The following is a 21059-nucleotide window of genomic DNA, read 5'->3' on the forward strand; positions in this document are numbered from 1 at the left end:
GACAAGGTCTGATTTATTTCCTTAAATTACCAACTTACTTGTAGTTTGTACGGGAAAGTATTATTTGGTATGTTAAGTATTGGAGCCTAGGACAAGTAAAGAAAGTTCAAATCTAAACTCATAAGTCTTATGTGGGGCCTAAGGTTGTTATAGGACATCTACCCCTGTCTTCCTAGAAAAGCTATCACAGTGCCAGAATATTTAATTCAGACACACATTCTCATGAGTGTCTGTAACATCTTATTATCAAATAAATGACTCAGAGTACGAGGGTATTGGGACTAGATGAAGTGCGGAGGGGAGTGCTGTAATTACTGAGTGAAGACACGCTGATTTCCCTATTGAAGAAGTTAGTGGGAAATAAATTGCAATGAAATACAAGAGTAACCTAACGTCTTATTACTACCTTTGAAACTTTGGTTAACAACATTGTCAGCATCATCATTACAGACTACTTATTAGCTGTATATACCCTTAAATTTATGTCCTTAAATTAATTCCCACCCTTGTGGTATCATAGAAGGATATTTGTTTTTATCCCCAGTTCCTGGCACAGCTCCTAAGACCCTTGGAATTTCCTGAGTGATAAGGGTGATAGGAGTGTCTTTTAATGAGGCCACTCTTGGCAAGACTCTAGATAGCTTCAGGATGGGGGCGGGTGTCCAGAAAGACCAATCCTTGATTTGAGGCTTGGAGTTTTCAGCCCCACCTCCTGGGAGGGGAAAGGGACTGGAGATTGAGTTTAATCACCAATGGCCGATGATTTAATCAATCATGCCTATGTAATGAAACCTCCATAAAAACCCCTAAATGATGGGGTCCAGAGAGCTTCTAAAGTGGTGAGCATATCAAGATGCTGGGAGGGTGGCAAACCCCAACTTCACAGGGATAGAAGCTCCTGCACTGGGACCCTTCTAGACCTCGCACTATGTACCTCTTCATCTGGCTGTTCATTTGCATCCTTTATAATAAACCAGTAAATGTAAATAAAGTGCCTTCCTAAGTTCTATGAACCATTTTAGCCATTTAGCAAAATATCGAACTTGAGGAGGGGGTCATGGTAATCCTTGATTTATATCCAGTGAGTTGCAACTGGCATCTGAACCTGGGGCCGATCTTGTGGGAGTGAGCCCTTTAACTTGTGAGATCTGATGCTAACTCCAAGTAGTTAGTGTCAGAGGTGAATTGAATTGTTGGACTCCTAGTTGGTGTCAGAGAATTCAAAAAGACATCAGCATGCATACAGTCAGGAAGAAATAAGCCCCTCGTGCCCTCTCACCAAGTCCTCATACCTGGAGGATTCTGTCACTGATTATTAGCAATATGCGAAGTTACTTTAAGCAGTCCGTTTAAATTCATGCCTCAACTCCCTTTACCCTATTGCCTTTCATGCAGCAGTATTCATTTACTCTGCAAATAATGAAATCCCGTTATGTGCCAGGCTCTATGCCAGGACTTAGGGTACAATGGTGAGCAGAATCAGATACGAGTACCTACTCTCATGGGCCTAGTGGTAGAAACAGACACACAGCAAAGAATCTCACATACAGATAGATTTACAATTATGGTAAAGGCTGTAAATGTAAGTATAAGATGATGTGATGGTTCTCATCAGAAAGAGCATGAAACACTTTCCTGAGGAAGCTGCAATCTGCAGAAGTGTAGGAGGATTACTAAGCGAAGATGTGGGAGTGGGTAAACTTAGACCTTGCTTCTTTTGAAGTCTTCTGGGACCGAGGATTCTTCATCTTCACTCTTCTTTTTCAGCACCCTCCTCCTCTAGATTCCGCCCCCACTCCCCCCACCCCCCTCACCCAATTTGGCTTCCATGAAGAGCCACTCAGAATATACCAAGAATAGCATCAGAAGAAAACATTTCATAAGGTGGCTTTTTTAAAATTAATTTTTAACAGATTAGATGTTCAATAAAGGCTTCTGACTTCTCCCGCTTGAGTATACTGCTGCCCTAGTCAGTTTCCCTTCTCACTTTCTGCACTGATCCCCAGCTGGGTGCACCTGCCTTCACCAGCCAGGCCCCAGTGATTATGAAAATAATAGAGCTCTGAGCCAAGACTGTTGGATGACAGAGGGAACAGCGCACTTTGCTGTCGGGGAGTCTGGGATGTCTTCACAGAGATTTAAAATGGACTTTGAAGGATGAGGGAGGAAGGTGGATCCAGGAAGAGGAAACAGGATTGTATGGCACAGAATACTGAAAGAACCACTGCATACTTACAGGACAGTGGGTAGTTTGAAATTCTCTTAAATAAGTCAGGAGAACATCATAATAAAGTATTGAAATTTAACCATCTTTTTAGAAATAAAAAGAGCTAGACTTCAGTGAGCTTTAGAAGTCTCATAGGTAGAACTCCTCATTTCTATAAAATCCTTGATAAATAAGTTGTTACTACATGTATTAATCTGAACTTCTGCAACTATCTTAGGTTCCAAAAATTTAGCTTAATTCCCTGGAATCTGTTTATTTTCCTGGCATACCTTATTTAAATTCTTTCCAATTTTTTATTGGCTTCCAAGTGTTACCCTTCTCTTTTCTTGCTTACCATGTAGAATCTTGTCAAATGATTTTCACATCTTCCCAGACAATGACGTGGTTGACTAAGAATTTGTTTTGGCATAGCTCTTTTTCAGTTTTTTCCCTTCATTTGCTGGAATGAAAGCTTCTACCTAAAATGACATATGGCAAAACCTACAGGAAAAAATGATAATAAAACAATCTCAACCTAATGAGCGCCCCAACCACTGAAAGTTCTTCCGTAAAGTATATATATCCAGAGGGGAAGACTAATGTTTCAGCAATATTTTTGATTAAACAAGCTGTACAATTCTTTATTACCGTGTTAGCAGACGCATATTCCTGTGTACATCCAAACTCAGTGAAAAAAGGCAAACTTTTCCCTTTCTTAAAATTGAGAATGTTGCAGCATGTTCCCATTATGTGTGAAGAAAAGAGGAACTAACATCTTTTAGCATGCATGTTAAGCCAGACTCTGTGCTAGGTGAATCTGAAGGTATCTTGTTGAGTCAGCTATCAGTTTGCCTAAATGGGGAGATGGTCTTAAAATGTCAGCATGGTGATAAACTTCAGGGTTCATATAACCCACTGCCTCGGTTCTTTAGAGGATAGTTTAGTTGTCATTTAGTTCATTGACAGTCAAGTGGAACTTGAACCCAGGTCCCTGATCCTTAGTCCAAGGCTCTTTCTACAACAGGCTGAGACTCTCAGGACATTTATCTATCTTCTCATCCCTTTTCTTTCTCTCTCCTCTGCTCTTTCTTTTTTTAGCTATGCAGTATCTATGAATGATTTTCTGCACACTGGACACCATGCTGCTGGGCATTTGGTTGGATACAGTAAGATAAGCTATACAGAGATAACTAAAATATGAATCGGAATATGTAAGTGCTTTGTAAACAAGTTCTACAGGATTTCAGAGGCGGGTGTGGGGAAGCTGGCCTAGGACTTGGGCTTTCAAGGAATGAAAAAGATTTTCATAAAGGAGATAAGGGCAGAGGGTAGGAAAAGAATTCTAGGTGATATGAAGAGTAATAATAAGGACACAGAGGAAGGGAACACATTGGGGAGATGTTAAGCAGAATCATATGACTAACAATGTGTTTGAGGTGAAATGGAAAGACTGGACTGGGAAACATAGTCAAAGGACCCTTCTTATTATCAAGACTAGAGTAACTAAAATACAAAGAGGGTGGACGCCCCAGTCAAACAGAAGTCGACTGGAAATGGGTAGAAGTCAGCAAACAAATTAACTAAGGTTTGCTTTTAAGAGGAGCTGGGTGGGGGGAGTGAGGAGATGCGGTCCTGGGAGACTCTTACTAGCACACTCCTACCTCCAGGGGGAGCTCAAGGTTTCCATCCTTCATTCCAAAGTAGAAGGAACTCTGAAGCGAACCTAGAACAAAATGGAGGTTTTAAGGAAACAATGATTCTATGGGAGATTCTGTTGGAGGAATGAAGTCATTATAAATGGAAGTGGGTTGAGAGAATATTTTCCCCATCAGTCATCTCTGGCGACTTTTAGCTTTGGTTAGCTCTTGTAATGTTCTTATCTTTAAATCTCCTCTGCCTTGTGATTAGTGTCTGGGACATTTTTAAATCAGAAGGGCAAAAGCATCCTTGGGGAGTCCACATTGTCCAGTCCAGCTGCTGGGCAAGAGACCTGACAGGGTTTGGGGCCAGCATGAGCCAGTAATGAAGAGCGGGTATTTGCCCCGAGGGTCCTTTGCGCCTGTGTGCAGGGAGGAGCTTGTGCAGCCGCAGGCATGATGTGGGGTCCTGGTCAGACTGCTTCCACCTAACAGGAAGGTGATTAGCATCTGGTGTGGTCACTTAGGGGACTAGGATTAGGAGGCAGGATTTCATGGGTGGGATTCTTGCTGACATGGGATCTTGCTCAAAGCTTCAGCAGGGGATTACCAATAGACCCAGATGGAGAACTTCTGGCAGCAGAAAAGGTGGAGACAAAGGCATCTAGCTGCACATTGGTGCTGCTCCATCCCACGCGGTGGCCTCAGCGTCTGCCCTTGGTTGGCATTCACTTCTGGGACTAGAACAGCCTCATCAGCAGAAGCCTGGAATTTTAAGAAATACAAAGCCAAATGTGAGGCACATACCTTCTCTAAAATAAAGTCTGTCTGCCTTCGTGGATGGAGGTGGCCCTCACTTGATTTAGGAGTGAGGAGCTGGAAATGCCAAGAGCAATGGCATGAATCTAGGACCCAGGAAAGGTGTTTAATCTCCAGGAATGAAAGAGACCTGTGAATGAGCTAGGGAAGACAGATGCCAAGGTTTTGAAGGCTTATTTTTGCTAGTTCACAGTGGTGTTTAGGTGCAAATCTCAGGGAGAGCAGGCAGCCTGAATAGGAATTGGACTTACCCTAGCCTGTGGGGGCCAGAATGTCACAGTTTTAACCTTTTTCTTCCTGCATACTTTCAGAGAACATTTTTGTTTTGGTTTTGGTTTCTTTACTCTCCTATATGTGCCAGTTATAGGAGCCACATTATTATTCTAGCATGGCATCTGATCTAGCATGAAAGCATAGGGGTTCTAACCCAAATAGTCTTATTCTACCATTTATGTACTTCTAACTGTATTTATTTAGTAACATTTACTTCTGTCTCATTATGAATTCATAAATGACTAATGCAGAATATTATTTAAATATTAAACACAAAAAACACAACATAAAAGAAAAATTAGCCATAATTCAACCACTTAAAGATAAGTGCTATTAACATTTTGATGTATGCACTTTCACTGTTTCTTACTATGTATGTGCATATTTTAAAACAAAAATCACAACATTTACATTCTGTTGTAAACATTACATTCTGTTTGTAGCTTTTGTTTTTTCACTTAGCTATTTGTGGAACTATTTCAACATCAATAAATTGTCTATACCATGATTTTTTATTTATATATACATTTTTTATTATACAAGTACTATCTGTGCACTGTGTGAGCTTAGAAAATAGAGAAAAATTATACCAAAGGAAATAAGTCATCTAGAATTCTATTATCCAGAGATTAATTGCTTTTGATATTTTAGTATCTATCCTGGCAGTCTGTTTTTTAAAGTTCTATAAGTAATAAGTAAATGCATTCTCTCTGTGATATTTCAAATAATACAGAAATAGTTTAGTTTTTTCTTTGCGTGTAATAAATAGAAATTTTTTTTGGTGTTTTTGAGTAAAAATCTAATATGCTCATATATATATTTTTTTTAAAATTAAACACAGGAAGGTATAAAAGAATGCATAAACCACACCAAAACTCAGCATCCAAAGGCAACTATTATTAAAATTTTAGTAATTTTTCAAACTGTTTTCTTTGCCATTACTGATAAGTTTATTTAAGTTATTTTAATTTTCACAATATCCCTAAGGGTATTCAGGATATTACCCTGAATTTACAGGTGAGAAACTAAGGCTTATGTGGGTCACATTATGTGCTGAAGTTTCCACAGTTAATGAGCAGCTGAGCTCAGAGCTTTGAGTACAGGTCTGTCTGATACTGAAGCCTTGGCCTTGACCCACTATATAATATTGCTGCTCATATTTGTGTACCTGAGCTCATCTGACTCGTCTGTCTTAAAACCTTTTAAATTTAAAGAAAACAAAATTTTTTGGTGGGGGGATAATTAGGTTTATTTATTTGCTTATTTGTTTTAATGGAGGTACTGGGGATTGAACCCTGGACCTTGTGCATGCTAAGCATGAGCACTACCACTGAGCCATACCCTCCCCCCTTGAAACCTTTTATATTTGACATAATGATGTAGAGATCTTTACATATCAATGAATTATAAAATATTTTGTTACCACTTCTCATAACTTTATAGTATTCCCTTGTATGTTATCCTAACATTTATTTACTCAATCTCCTAGATTTAGATTATTTCTTACTAGATTTTCCTATTATAATTAAGACTGCAATAGAAATTATGCTGCATTGCTGGTTCCTCTGAATTATTTCCTAAGAATAAGTTCCTGGGAATAGAACTGCTAGTCAAAGAGTATACATATTTTAAGGTTTTTGATGTACACTGAAAAATTGCCTCATGAAAGGCCATAGTCATTTGCACAGTCACGACAGACCTAGGAGAGTTACCGCAGCCTGTAAATGATGAGTATTGGCATGTCCTTTTCATTTCTTTGATTCTTATTCAATTTGAATGATTTGAATGTTAATTGTCCATTTGTATTTCTTTTTTTGTGAACCCCTGGTTCATATTCATTCCTATTTTTCTGTTGGAATGTTTGCTTATTTCTTCATCACAGTATAAAATCTCTTTTTACCATAAAGATATCGACTATTCAAGTGTTATGTTATTGCACATTTATATGTTCCCAAATTTCTTACCATTTACTTTATAATTTTGTCCTTTAAATAAATTGACATTGTTTCACTTTAATACACTGCAATACTTTCATAATTCAATTTTTCCACTTTATGGGTAATTCCATTGTAAAGTTCTCAGGTATCTGCTTAATATTCTTTAAAAACAGAAAAAACTAGCATTCAGTTTGATTATTAACCAGTTGACTCCACATGAGGGATGCAGCCAACTTTTTTTTTTTTTAATTAATAGACTATTTTTGGAGCCCTTTAAATTTGCAGGAAAATTTAGCAGAGAGTCCAGAGAGTTCCCACATACCACTTCACTCCCATCCTGGCCCCAGATTTCCCTACTATTAACATGTTGCATAATTGTGGCACATTTGTTACACTTAGTAAGCCAATATTATTAACATTATTATTAAGTACAGTCCATGTGTAGTTAATAATTATTATGTTGATTAAAGTCCATCATTTACATTAGGGTTTCTTTGTGCTGTATATTGTGTTTTGACAAATATATGATGGCATGTATCCACAATCACAGTATCATACAGAATACTTACACTGACTTTAAAACCCCCTGTGCTCCACTTATACATCCCTCTCTTCCCCTTAACCCCTGGCAACCACTGATCTTTTTTTTTACTCTATCTGTAGTTTTGCCTTTTCCAGAATATCATAAAGTTGGAATCGTGCACATGCAGCTGTTTCAGATTGGCTTCTTTCATTTAGCAATATGCATTTAAGTTTCCTCCAAGTCTTTCTGTAGATTGATAACACATTTCTTTTTATTGCTGAATAATATTTCATTTATGGATGTACCATAGTTTATCCATTCCCCTATTGAAGGGCATCTTGATTGCTTCCAAGTTTTGGCAGTTATAAATAATGTCTATAAATATTTGTGTGCAGGTTTTTGTATAGACCAGTTTTCAATTCATTTGATTAAATATCAGGGAGTGTGAGTGTAGGATCATATTGTAAGAGTATGTGGAGTTTTGTAAGATTTACTCTATCATTTGATTATAGTATTTATGGTTAATTTTTTTCTATTGCTTTAAACAGCTCAACACCATTACAATTAGTCTCTTGATAGAAATAGTTTTGGGGTTCACAAAAGGTGAAATCTGAACAACTACCATAAATTGATGGAAAATCTGGAGAAGCCAAATTAAGAAAGACATTCCCCTTTTCTCTTCTATTCTTGCTTCCTAAAAAGTCCAATAGGGTTATGGTAGCCAATCAACTCGATTTGCCTGAGATGTGGAACTTTTAGTGAGATAACCACCCTGATAATGGTGGTGACTGATAAGAGCAATGTGGTTCTAGATTTTAATATACCATGTAAATTGGATTCTGGGGATTCAACTTTTGCTTTGAAAATTCTATTATGGCAACCAGACAATTGTAAGATGTTGCAGTTGTCTGTTGTTTGGTTCTGTGATTTCATTGTGCTTATGTTTCGGTCTTAAATTTACTGGTGATGTGAGCCTTTGTGTGAGGGAGTATTCTGATGGATCTTACTAACTCGCTGAATCTTTGGATAATAATAGAGACTTCTTTTTCTCCTGGAATTAGTTCTCTGGGTTACCAACGCATTCTGGTTTCTCTGGAACCTTCTCAGTTTTAGCACTAAAAGTTCTGCATCCCTGGAAACTCCTCAGTCTTGGGTAAATGTGTCATATTGTTGTACATTTATATTTTCTGTGGATCTTAGATCACTTTCTTTTGGGTAGTTGTCTTGACTCTCTGCCTGTAGGGTTTTGACCAAAGCAGTGACATACTCATGACACATTTAAGGAATATTTGTCTGGTGGTGGTATTCAGGAGGACTAGAATGGAGTAAAGTTAGAATCAGGGAAACCCACCTTCACACAAGGCAGCAAAAGCCTGAACCACTTTAGAAATGGAAAGAAAGGGAAAAAGATTTAGAGGATATTTTCTAGAACACTGGTTCTGTTACTGTGGGATAACTGCTTTTTTGAAGTTCACTAATAACCTCTTTACCACAATTTTAGCAGTCTCTTTTTAAATTCCCCTTAGTTTCACTTCTCAAATTCACTTCACATTATTTAAAAACCCTGAATACTCCCCCCACCCCCCACCCTCCTTGATCTAGCATCCTTCATCATCCTGATGAGTAGTCTTCATTGACTGAGACTTTCTTCATCGTGATCACAGTGCTTCTTTCTCCTCCGTCCTCTCTATGTCCTAAATTCAGGCATCCTAGACAAACAGTGCCCATGTGGAAGATGACCCCGACATCCTGAGTTCCCACTTCCATGACCTCCTGACACCAATGCCCTTTGCCATCCCCTTACTTAAGCTACTTGTGTCCTCCCTCAGGTCCCTGACAATACCCACAATGGCTCCAACTCCTACACTATGTCAAGTCTTAAACTCCTCTGACCATCCCTTTTCATTCCTTGGCTTTTACTGTTATCTCAGTAAGATCTCAATCTCATGAACCTTCCATTTCTTTTCAATCCATCAGCCTCCTAGCTTAGAGACCTTCTCTCTGTAGACCATGTATATTCTCTCTGTAGATTAAAGACTATGTAGACTAATGACTCAGACAGGTTAAATGGCTATTCCTTTTCTAAGGATGTAGAGAATCTGGTAAATTTAACCTTCCTTTCAGTGTCTTGATAAACTTTTCAGAGTTTTGCAAAGTCTTAGGAATGTCATTATAAAGATGATCATCATACTGAAGATCTTAGAAATACTGGTTGATTAATACAGAGTTTTGATTGAGAGAGTACCAAATATACTACCCTTTTTTTTAAAATGGGGATTGAACCCAAGACCTCCTCCTGCATGCTAAGCATGTGCTTTACCACTGAGCTATTACCCTCTTCCTATAGTAGCTTTTACAATACTTTCTTTTCCATTAATTATTTAGAGAAAAAGAAAAGAAAAAAGAGAAAGTAATATCTCAGCAGCCTAAAATTTCTAAAGAATTTTTGGAAAATGTCATATGCTGTTGTTGGCAAAAAATGGCTTCCTTTCCTGGAAAAGAGAGGAAGGAGAGGGATGGTCATCTGAGTTACGTGAAATTAAACTGAGCATGCAGCAGTGAGAGAAAGGCCTGGCTGCTGGTGTTAGTTTCCTGTGGCTACTATAACGTATTATCACAAGCTGGGTGGCTTAAAACAATCACCCAGAGAGCGGATTATTCTCTCACTGTTCCAGTGACCAGAGGTCTGAAGTCAGTATCACTGGGCTGAAATCAAAGTGTCAGCAGGGCTGCTTTCCCTGCGGGAGGAGGCTCTATGGGAGAAGCAGCTCCTTGCTTTTTCTGGCTTCAAATGGTTTTCAACATTCATGGGCTTGTGGCTGTGTCACTCTAGTTTTCAAGGCCAGAATTTTCAAATCTCTCTGTTCCATTTCCACATCACCTTCTCTGTGTGTCAAATTCCCTCTGCTTCTCTCTCTCTGAGGACACCTGTGATTGAATTTAGGACCCACCCTGACAATCCAGGATAATCTCCCCATCTCAGGATCCTTAACTTAATAACGCTTGCAAAGAAACTTTTTCCAAATAAGGCAAAATTTTCAGATTCCAGGAATATCTTTGGGGGGCCACTCTCCAGCCTGTTACAGCAGCACTATTGGGCAGGATGGAGTTTCCATAAATCAGTAGGAAGAAGAGATGGGGGAGAATCTTCTAAGGGCACCAACCCTAAAGTCAGTTCCATTTCCTGGGGAAAAAACCATGATAGCCAGGGTCAATACATTGGATCAGGGAGAATAAAAAGACAGCAACCCAAGGGAACTAAAGTACAGATATCAGACTTCCTGCCAGCTTAGAACTTGAGTGCTCTGCATGTAGGCTGTGGGGTACACAATTTTTTAGTCTCTGAACACTCAATTGAGAATGTGCCTGAGATAGCAGGGCTGAGAAGTAGAGCCCTCAGCTGTGGTCCAAGACAAAAGCCAGGGGCACAAGTGGGTCAGAGGCCACACTGGTGGAGGCTGTAGATAGAAGTGTCAGCAGAAAGATTCTTGATCGTGTCAGCAACCATGAGTGAGGTGGAGGGCAGTCAGAAGATTCGAACTTTGGCGGCACAGAGAATTTTCAGCTTTAACAGTCTAGTGCTGATCTAATGCTGGTTATTAATTGTATTCTACCAGTTAAGCTTGTTTTAAGTGGCCTACAAGGGGTTGAGCCAGACCTGCCTGTCTCTTCATGTGCTGTTCTCAGGAGTGTAGGAGGAGAAGCAAGCTGAGGGGGTGATCATCTTTCATAGGTGACTGGTGACCAGCGGACTTTATGGAAAGAGGATGCCAAACATAACTGCATACACTCTTCCGAAGGCTGAGTCTGTCATTCTGACTAATTTGGGGGATTTATAAGGATGGTATATTTTTCTCAGAGAGGATAGGGCATTTTGGAGGGTTTGAGTAGATGAGCCTGGAAGGTAGGGTGTGGGTGGGGACAGTTGCCTCCATCACCTCTCCCCACCAAATGCAGCCATAGTGGAGGCTCATGTTCTTAATTCGAAGGTTTTCAGAGATGACTGAGCTGGATTTCCCCAGCCACAAACAGGAGAAGCCTCGAAAGGACGAAACCCTGTGGGTGACACGGGGGCTTTTGCCGAGTCCTCACCCCTGCACTGGGCATTTCCTCCAGAGAGAGGCCCCACTTAGAGAGCAAGCACCGTGGGCTGTGCTCTTGCTGCCCTCAAAAAGGCTCAGCTGTTTTCTGAGTAAGATGGAGAAAGGTTTGATGGCTAAACCAAGTGGAAAGGGGGCTGTGCTAGGACAGTGCCCCATGTCAGGACATTCCAACCATGAAGCTAAGAAGAAGGGAGGGGGGAGGAGGAGGGCACATGAGACTCAAGAGCTTTGGGACAGTTTGTAGACTTCATCTAACATGAGATGCCAGAGGAAGGAAGAGGAAAATTTCTCTCCTTTACCAATTTCTCTCTCCCCCTATTAATCTGCTTTTGCATCCCTTACTCGCATTGTGTGTCAACACTGAGTAATTCCAATGAGCAAATACATGTGATAATGCTTTCTGAACTTTAAAGCAATAGTAATAATAATAATAATAGTAATAATAATAATAATAATAATAATAATAACAGCATTTATTGAGGATTACTGACCTAAGAACTTTACATTCATCTTGTTTAATCCTAACAACAATTTATTGGGCTCCACTTCTAATTCTGTCATCTCAGGCATATTCTAAGTTCAGTGTTCAGCAAGTTAAAAGGTTTGTAGCCTACAGCCTACATGCATAACTCAAACTCTAAACAGATAAGAAGCCCAAAATCTGTACTTTCGTTCCCTCAGGGTTGTTGTCTTTTTTTTCCCTCTCTCCCTTGAGGCTTAATGAAATCAAGGTTAAGGAATTTGCCCACAGGCAAATAGATAGTAAATGGCAGAGTGGAGATTTGAGCCCTTCTACCTCCTGAGCCCAAACTTCAACCATTTTGTTGTACTACCTTGCCAAATGAACACTGTTAAAGTATTTATTTTCAACTTCACTAAATAAGAATAAATGTGGATAGAATACAGACACCAGCAGAACTCAGATTTGATTAAAACAACAACAACCCAGTACATAATGGATGACGACAAGTGAATGCAAAGTCACCTAAGGAAGCAAAATGGCACCCAGGCCAGAATTCAGGGACCCTGGTCCCCCATGTTTCTCCTTCCCCAGCAGAGTCTTAGGATGGCCTCACTCATCCCAGGTCTACATGAAATGACCAGAAGCTGGAGTGCCCTTCTCCCAGTTTCACTGCCTCACGGGCTCTGCTCTCTTCCTGCTGTGGCTCCCAGTCACACTTGGTGATCATGCAGTTTAACACTGACCAATTGAGTTCAGGCCTCCTGTCCTCAACCATGTGGTGCTGCTTGCTGAGGCTGCCTGCCCTGAAGAGGGGAGTCCTGGACAGTCAGAGTTGCAGCTACTGTTCTCACAAAGTGACTAATCTTGCTTTTGGGCTTTCCTAGCCTCCACACAGTTAAATTTTTATTAGATGCATTTTCTCAGTATCGTAAAGAACTTAGTCAAGAAACTTGGGGGTGCCTTCCCTCCAGCCTGAGTTAGAGAATATTTGAGTTGCTCTACTCAGTGTCTGACTAAAGAGAATTCCTGCCCATCTAGAACATCTGATGCCTTTCCGGTGTTGAGGAGAGTCCTTCCATCTGGGTCATTACCCAGTCTCTGCCCTGAAACTTCCACTGCTTCTAACATGTCCAGATTCTGGTGCTTCTGTACATTCACCCCATGATCTTGGACCTTGTATCTTCAAGCATCTGTCTCCTTATCTGTAAAGATGGTGATGGTAGAGGGAAGATTATTTTCAAGATTGATACAAGGACTAAAAATTGCATGATATTTTATAGATCAGATCTATAGATAGATAAAAGTACCAAGTGTATGATTGGTATTCATTAAAAACGATCTTCCCTTCCCTAATATTAACTTGTAAGTACCAAGAAATTAATTCATATCACTTTGAAAATAGTGGGTGAGGGCCTGGTGTATAATAGAATCTCCATAAATTCTTGTCAGATTTTAGATACTTAAGTTTTAGATATTTCAAACCAGGGCCACAAGCCATAGACAAAGAACAGGTGATCACTATCATGTTTTGCAAGTAGAATAGAGAGGCTAGCTTGCCCCTAAATATCTCCTCTCTTACTTGACTTGAAATTCCTATTATTAAGATCATGACATAGACTTCTGCTGTCCAGTATGAACAGCCACTAGCCACATGTGGCCATCGAGCCACTGAACTGTGGCTAGAGCAATTGAGGAAATAAATTTTACATTTCACTTAATTTTAACTTAAATTTAAATAACCATATGTGTCTTGTGGCTACTGGATTGGACAGGAAAGGTCATAGAACACTTTCATTATTGCAGAAAGTTACTATTGGACAGCAAGGGCAGGCAAATTTTTTCTGTGAAAGGCCAGATAGTAAATATTTTAGACTTTGTGAAACATGTGATCTCTGATACAACTACTCAACTTTGCTGTTGTAATGTGAAAGTAGCCACAGATTATATGTAAGTGAATGAGCATGACTATGTTGCAGTAAAACTTTATGGACACTAAAAAAAAGATCATGCCATAGAGACCATCATTCATTCATTCAACAAACATGGGTTGAGAAACCTACCTATGTACCAGTTGTGGGGTTATATAGACTAAGTCACATGTTTCTCTCCTGAGAGGGCTTATAATTTATAGAAGAAACTAACCATGAAAACAAAATGGTTGCTATACTATGTATTAACTGCATTGATGAACAAAAGTAAGGACATTTCCCCCTAGCACTTTACAGCTAATATGCATAAGTGTTATTTATAAATGAGTCTTCTCTCTTCCACGGGAATGTTAGTAAAAATTATATTGATCATATTCAAAGGCTTTAGGTTTAGGCTTTATGCTTTTCCTTTTCCTGGAATTATCTTCTCCCTCCTAGAAAATACTTATCCTGGCACATACAATTTTAACCTCCAACATGATGTCCACCCAACACTTCCATATTCTTGTCATCTTTTCACACTCAGCAACATTCCTTTGGTCCTTCTTTGGCTGTTTAGTAAAATCTTTGAGGAAGATTTCAAAAATGTTTTCATCTGAGTCCCACTCAGTTTACTAAATTAGGTAGGACATAGCATTTGTAATTTTAAAAAATTGACAGATGGTTGTAATTCTGGGGCTGAGAATCCCTGATCATAGCACTTATTCTATCATAACGTAAGTGGAATATGAATTACTGGAGAATAAAGGCTGCACTGCTTTCATTTTGTTTCCCCAGCTCGTAGCATGTTGTAAGCACTCAGTAAACGTTTGTTGAATACATTGAATGAATTAGTTAGCAGAGTGAGCTGGAAAGTACATGACGTGGCAAAGCAGATTTTAATGAAGCACTCTTTCTTGAGGGGCAGGACAGGAGTGATGTGGGTGGGTGGACTGAATGAGATATGAGAAAGAAGAGGAAGCCTAAAGTAGGTAGGGTCTCAAGGGCACTGAAAGAAGGACGTGTGTCAAGAACCAACTCCTCCTGCTCTACATTCCTTTGACATAAGGTTGCCCCACAGGTGTAATGGGATGGCATTTGGATAACCTTCTAGTCAGGACTAGGAGACAGACATTGTATCAGGTGCCCAAAATGGGAAATAAAAGAGATAGATGCTGACAAGAAGGAGTATAAAATCAAGCAAAGACCCAACTGAAAAACATTCCCAGAACAACATGGCTATTAAACGTAACGGTTGCCATTTGTGAGTGCTTACTATGTGCGGGTCTTTATACTAAGCACTTTGTAAACACAACTTAATTGAAAGCCATTACTGTTGCTCTTGATAAAGGAATGCCAGCCTGGAGAGGATAAGTAACTTGTTCAGGATTATACAGCCAATAATTGCTCGAAACTGGATTTGGAACCGATGTTGGCTGCCTCCAGAACCCATGCTTTTGTGCGCTGCACTACGTGGCCCCTTTCCTCCAGTCGTCTTCTCCTTAGCCTCTGGCCTGAGTGATTCCCTAAAATCCTGGCAAACTTGGCCGTGTCTTCAAAGCTTAAACAATTCCTTGGCTCTCTGGCCTTGCAGAATGTGTTAGAAAATGGAGTATTTGACAGAACAAAGTAGTGAATTAATTGAGTGGGGTTAATACCAACTTCCCAAAGCAGCAAATTAACTTGAAATTTACTTCAAGAAAGTGAAGAGTAATGGAGGAGAAAGAACAGAGCAGCATTAAATCTGGACCTGGAATGTTTGAGGGGAAAAAAAAAAAAAGCCCAGATTCACATCTGTACTCACCAAAGCTTTACTCCAGACTTACGATTACACACCTATGAGGTGTTGCCCGCTACTAACTTTTCAACATATAGGTAGAATAGTAGGATTAGAAAGATGTATTTAACCAGGGGTGAGTTGTTTTTACTTGTACCACTTCTGGTGTGAAATGTATGTTTTTTTTCCTCATACCAACCAATTTTTGGATACCAATTGGGTGTCCTACAATTCATTCTATTCTGATGCTAACTTATCCGGAGTTAGTGTTAGACACACAAGACTGCCTTCACTTCAGATGCCAGTCACAAGTATCAGATCACCTGTACTTCTGACCAGCCGGCTGTAAATCAGGGCATCCTGCTACCCTCTCCTCAGGTTCAATAATTGCTAGACTGGCTCACAGAACTCAGGAAGTCACTTTGCTCAATGTTTACTGGTTTATTATAAAGGATACAAATGAACAGCCAGATGAAGGAATACACAGTGCGAGGTCCAGAAGGGTCCTGAGAGCAGGAGCTTCTGTCCCCCTGGGGTTGTTGTAGGTTACTCTCTTAGCACCTCGATGTGTTCACCAACTTGAAAGCTATCCAAACCCCACTGTTCAGGAGTTTTTATGAAGGTTTCATTATATGGGCATGACTGATGCAATCACTGGCCCTCGGTGACAGAACTCAGTCTTCAGCCCTTCTCCCCTGCCTGGAGGTTGGGGTTTGGGGCTGAAAGTTCCAAGCTTCTAATCAAGGTTTGGCCTTTCTGGCCACTCACCTACCCTCTGCCACCCCATCCTGAAGGGGATTTCTGCAGGGCCCCAGCCACCAGTCATTTCGCTAGTATACAAAAGACACTCATCACTCCAAGGAGCTGTGTGCCAGGAACAGGAGACAAAGACCAAAAATTTTATTTTTTTATTATTACTATTATTATATTATACCACAAGGGATATCATTGCAGAGAAACAATGCTGATTCCTGTTCTCTGGTGATGTTGTTAAGTATGAGGAAATCATCCTGAAATCTAAGACAGAAAGTTCATATACATATGAGACAGAAAGAATCATAGTAGGGATTTAAATGCCAGCTGACTCAATTTACAAGGCACATCACATCACAAGGTATACCTGATACCCATGCTGTGGGAAAAGGGTAATAGTTCAGGAGGCTCTGCAGCTCTTAGCAGTTTAATCTTCACTTGGAGTTTATATTTCCTCCCTTGCTTTTTATATTACATGGACTTGTCTCATGATGGCACCATTGTGACATGTGTACAAGCTGGTCACACCCTGTTCAACTCCTCTGTTTATTTAAAGCCTTCTCTCCGAGTGGGCTAGACCAAAGCTTAACCTGATTCTCCTCCAACTTTAGCGTGGCAGGCACGTGGTGAGGCTTCTCCCCAGGAGATTCGAGCTTTTGTTACTGCCACCACTGACTTCAGCCCCCCAACTTTAGTTATGATTGTAACTCACGCATACATACATACATACAGATTTGTGAACAGCTTTGTATTGTTAAAACTTATGTTTTACAATCATCTGTTTCTGGATTACTGTTGTTATGGAGACTTACACCCCATTACTGCTAAACCACTTGTGTTATATTGTTCTTATATTTTACTTGGTTCTTTTGAGGGGTTTCTTTTCTGTTGTTTTATTTCTCAATGCGTATGATTAAAGCTGCATGTCTGAGACACTGTTGAAAAAAGTTTAGTTTTCCATTTGAATGACTTGTAAAAAATATGATTTTAGTTGACATTTATTAAAATAAGTAAAAGAGAAGAACAAGTTCTTGTGGGTTTGTATGAAATCAGTTTTCTCGTGGCATGATACTCACGAAACATGAATATTTAAACAGAAGCATTCCTGTGCTCAACAGTTAGCTGGAAGTTCCAGAAGCTGGAAGTCCATATCATTCGCTGAATTCTTGTTGAGTACTTACTCTGGGTCAGACACAAGTGGGGAAGGGCTCACAGGACCTGACAAGACGCTGTGTGCCTAGAGTTAAGAAGAGAGCAATGGTTGCTAGCACTCCTGCTGAAAATCCTTGAAGCGTCTCAGGTCCAAACTGGTTCAGAGTATTCCTCTCCCACCTGGAGACCCGGCTGGGGGAACTGAAAAAGGGGCGAGGAAGCTTTACAAAATCACGTCAGCCTGTGCCTCTGGCCTTCTATTTTGACCTCTTTGCTCTATTCTAGTACCTTCAGTTCATGTTTCATGTTAATTTTATCTTTTTTCCTCTTTACTTTGAATTAAGCATATATTTATCCTTGGGCCCTTGCTTTCAAATCCTCTGAGTTCTGTTTTCTATACCTTATGGGAAAGTCTCACCCTACCCATAATGAGATCCAGATTCTGGAACTATAATCCCAGAATGACATCCTTGATCCCCTTTGCCTGGCCAGAGTTCAGACATGTTCCATAGCTTTGAAATCAAATTTCCTTAGTTTGGCACACAAGCCCTTTTAGATCTGACACCTGCTCATCTTTCTAGCTTTGTCTCTGGCCATCCTTCAATTTGTAGGTTATGTTTCTGTGGTGTTGAATTTCTTGAGCAGTTTCTGGAGCAAGTAATTTAAATTCCCATCTCAGTGTTTGCACATGGCATGTTTCCTTCTCATAAAGAGCTCGTGTTTCACCCCCCTCAATTCCCTAGCTATCTCTTTCTCTTAACCTCAAAGTTAGTTTCAGGGGTCCTATCTCCCAAGAAGTTCCAGTCTAATTTAGATGCTTTTCCTCTAAGCCACAGCATTTATCACACTGTAGCAATTGCTTTACTTGTCTGTCTCCCACCTGCTCCCATATTTTGAAAGAGGTCACCATGTCTTATTAGCTCACAATAGGTACTCATTAAGTGACTATTAAATAAATCAATGAATGAATGAATGAATTTACTGCCTCATACACCTATTTTTCAAAGCCTTCTGAGAGGTAAATGTAGGTATGAATTGTAAAGAAACTTTAATATGTGAGTTGAGAGGTCATCAACAGACAGATAATGTATATTCCTTTTTCCCTAAACATGAGCAAGAGTCTAATAAGTACCAATTGCTGAATCAAGATGTATCCAAATGTTATGAAAACCAGTGGTCACTTCAGTCAAATACAAGCTTCATCAGTGAATTAACAATTCTTGAGTATCTACTATGTGCAAATTACATCTTAATCTGTAAGAATGTCATGATTTAGTGCGGGAGCATATACAAAAATAACCCTGAGACAGGCAGACTGTGATAATCATATTAGAGTTTCAGACAACATTCTATGGGGTTCTCATGGAAAAAAGATTAATTGTGATCAGAAATAATCCAGTCAACAATTTATGAGATGTGCGCAGGCTGTGAGAATCAGGGCAAGCAGCTAATTAATGTCAGACAGACTAAATAGTGGACTGAGTAATATCTATTACTTGTCAACTTGTTGTTTTGCTCTTTGACAGCTTTAAACTCTGAGTGATAAGGAAGTGAGCAAGTAGAAGAAGGAAGTGTGGCAGGACCCAGAGGAAGGAATTTATTCTTGTGAAAAAGGAGGAGAAGCGGAACCACAGACAGAAGAGAGAGGGGTAAAGATTGTTTTGATTATGGGTGTAGCATTTTCTTGAATCTCTTTAGTTCCAAGAATAGGGAAAGGAAGGGAAAAGAGCCAACCATGGAACCAATGGAAGGCTTAGCATCAAAAGAAGGAAAAAACAAAGAGAACAGAGCAGAAATAACTAGTTCACATGGGAATTATGCTGTAGTACCGTTGGTTGTAAAATGTCAATACCAGGAACATTTCAGTGATGATACACATAAAAGGCAAGAGGAGGCATGGTTGCAGATAGAGGTCTAAGGAGTAAAGTTTTCTATTATGGTTACTTAGAGCTATTCATTCACTCCCTCCATCAACGCACATGGTGATTTTGCACTTCCCACCTCGTTGGAAGATTGATGTGGCTATGTGACTTTGACTAATAAAATGTGAGTGGTAGTGACATACATGTACAGTGAAGGAGAAGGACTCTTTCAGCCACTGAGACTTTGAGTGTAAGTATAAACTAACCTATTTTACTAATACAGGTATCCAGAGAGGAAAAGATTGCTAACATTTATGCCCCCACCCCAAAAAAAAGAGAGAGAGAGAGAGAGAGATTTGTGAAATAAGTACCATTAAGAGATGCAATAAATAATACAACAAAAGCTAAATTAGAATATCTGAGAATTGTAAAGATTTACGATTCCTTTTTTGCCTTCCAATACTTTATCTGTATGTCTATCTCTTTGTAATATTCTTCTTCATACACAGTATCCACTTTTAGGGTTTCAACTACTGCGTTGGTGTGAAGGATTTAAAAAACCCTCTGTATCTGGTCCTGACAATCATATTCTCATTCCTAACTGCCTACAAAGATGTGCTCATCTTAGAAGACTTCCAGTAAAACTATTCAGACATATTCATGTCTACAAATGAAACTATGAAACTTCCCAGCACACCAACTCTTCCCCAAAGAAGTACCCTTCCACCTGTGGTGGCGACCTTGGACTGCTTCCTCTTCTTTTCTTCTTTATTTAATCTCTCTTGCAAAATACCTCTCAGATTTCAAAATGCTCTCAGCTCACACTTCAGCAATTCTAGTCCAAATTTACTTAACTAAGACTTGGGCCATTGTCACAATCTACTCTCCTCCAATATATTCTCTTATTAATCCATCCTGCCCACTGATCCCAGACCACTCTTCCCTCCTCAAGGATCTTCTACTACCCTTCAGTCTCGTGTCCAGCATCCTCCATCACTTGCCCATCCAGCCCTCTCCCACTGCATCCCAGCTCTTGTGTTCAGGCCTGCATGTTTACTGTGCTATAAACCACTCCAGTCCTTCCTACCTCCCTATTTGACTAATGATTTTGCCTCCAACTTGGCAAATGTGCTCAACTGCATGTCCCCAAACAAAAACCCCACTCATCCTTAAGACTCATCTTAAATTCCATTCTCCCCCACCCCACCCTGGAAGGCTTACCCAATAAATGCCACCCAAACAGTTCTCTCTCTCTCTTTTCCCGCCCACATAGCACTTAGTCATGGAGTTCTATGTTCTAAATCATATAGAATCCAATTTTATGGTTGAAGTTCAGAGACTTGGCCAATTCTGCAACCAGTTGGTGACAACTAGAACTAGATCCCAGATGTCCTGGCTTTAGTTTTCTTTCCACCAAATCTTACTTCCTTTTCTTTACCAGCTAATGTATCTTAGAGTTTAATTCTATCCAATATTTCATTTTGTTTAATGTTTATAAATCATGCATCCCTGCTTAGATTACAAGTAGTTTAGGAACAAGGAGCTCAGTCCATATTAGGTGACAAGCTCTTATTTTTAGGTTTCTGAGGCTAAAACTAAGAGTAAAGTCGAACAGCAGAGCCAAGCCATTAAACCAGTAAGTTTTGG

General features: G+C 39.8%; 2 long non-coding RNA genes across 4 annotated transcripts in view; one reads left to right on the forward strand and one right to left on the reverse strand.

Annotated features, from left to right (window-relative positions):
* The window catches only part of LOC116282097 (uncharacterized), a 152112-nt gene that overhangs the window by 64418 nt on the left and 66635 nt on the right, over nucleotides 1-21059 (forward strand). The window contains exon 7 of one of the 3 annotated variants that reach the window (XR_012076469.1): nucleotides 19077-19193. The exons of the other annotated variants lie outside the window; for them this stretch is intronic. This is a non-coding gene — a long non-coding RNA (uncharacterized lncRNA). Of the gene's footprint in view, nucleotides 1-19076; nucleotides 19194-21059 lie in introns of those variants that run through there. 3 annotated transcript variants of the gene reach the window in all.
* On the reverse strand, nucleotides 16540-16842 carry LOC140698947 (uncharacterized). Its single transcript, XR_012076958.1, has 2 exons — nucleotides 16766-16842; nucleotides 16540-16662 (listed from the first exon to the last, which is right to left on the reverse strand). It is a non-coding gene; the product is annotated as an uncharacterized lncRNA (long non-coding RNA).

Source organism: Vicugna pacos, chromosome 10 (assembly GCF_048564905.1).
Source record: "Vicugna pacos chromosome 10, VicPac4, whole genome shotgun sequence".
Lineage (NCBI taxonomy): Eukaryota > Metazoa > Chordata > Mammalia > Artiodactyla > Camelidae > Vicugna > Vicugna pacos.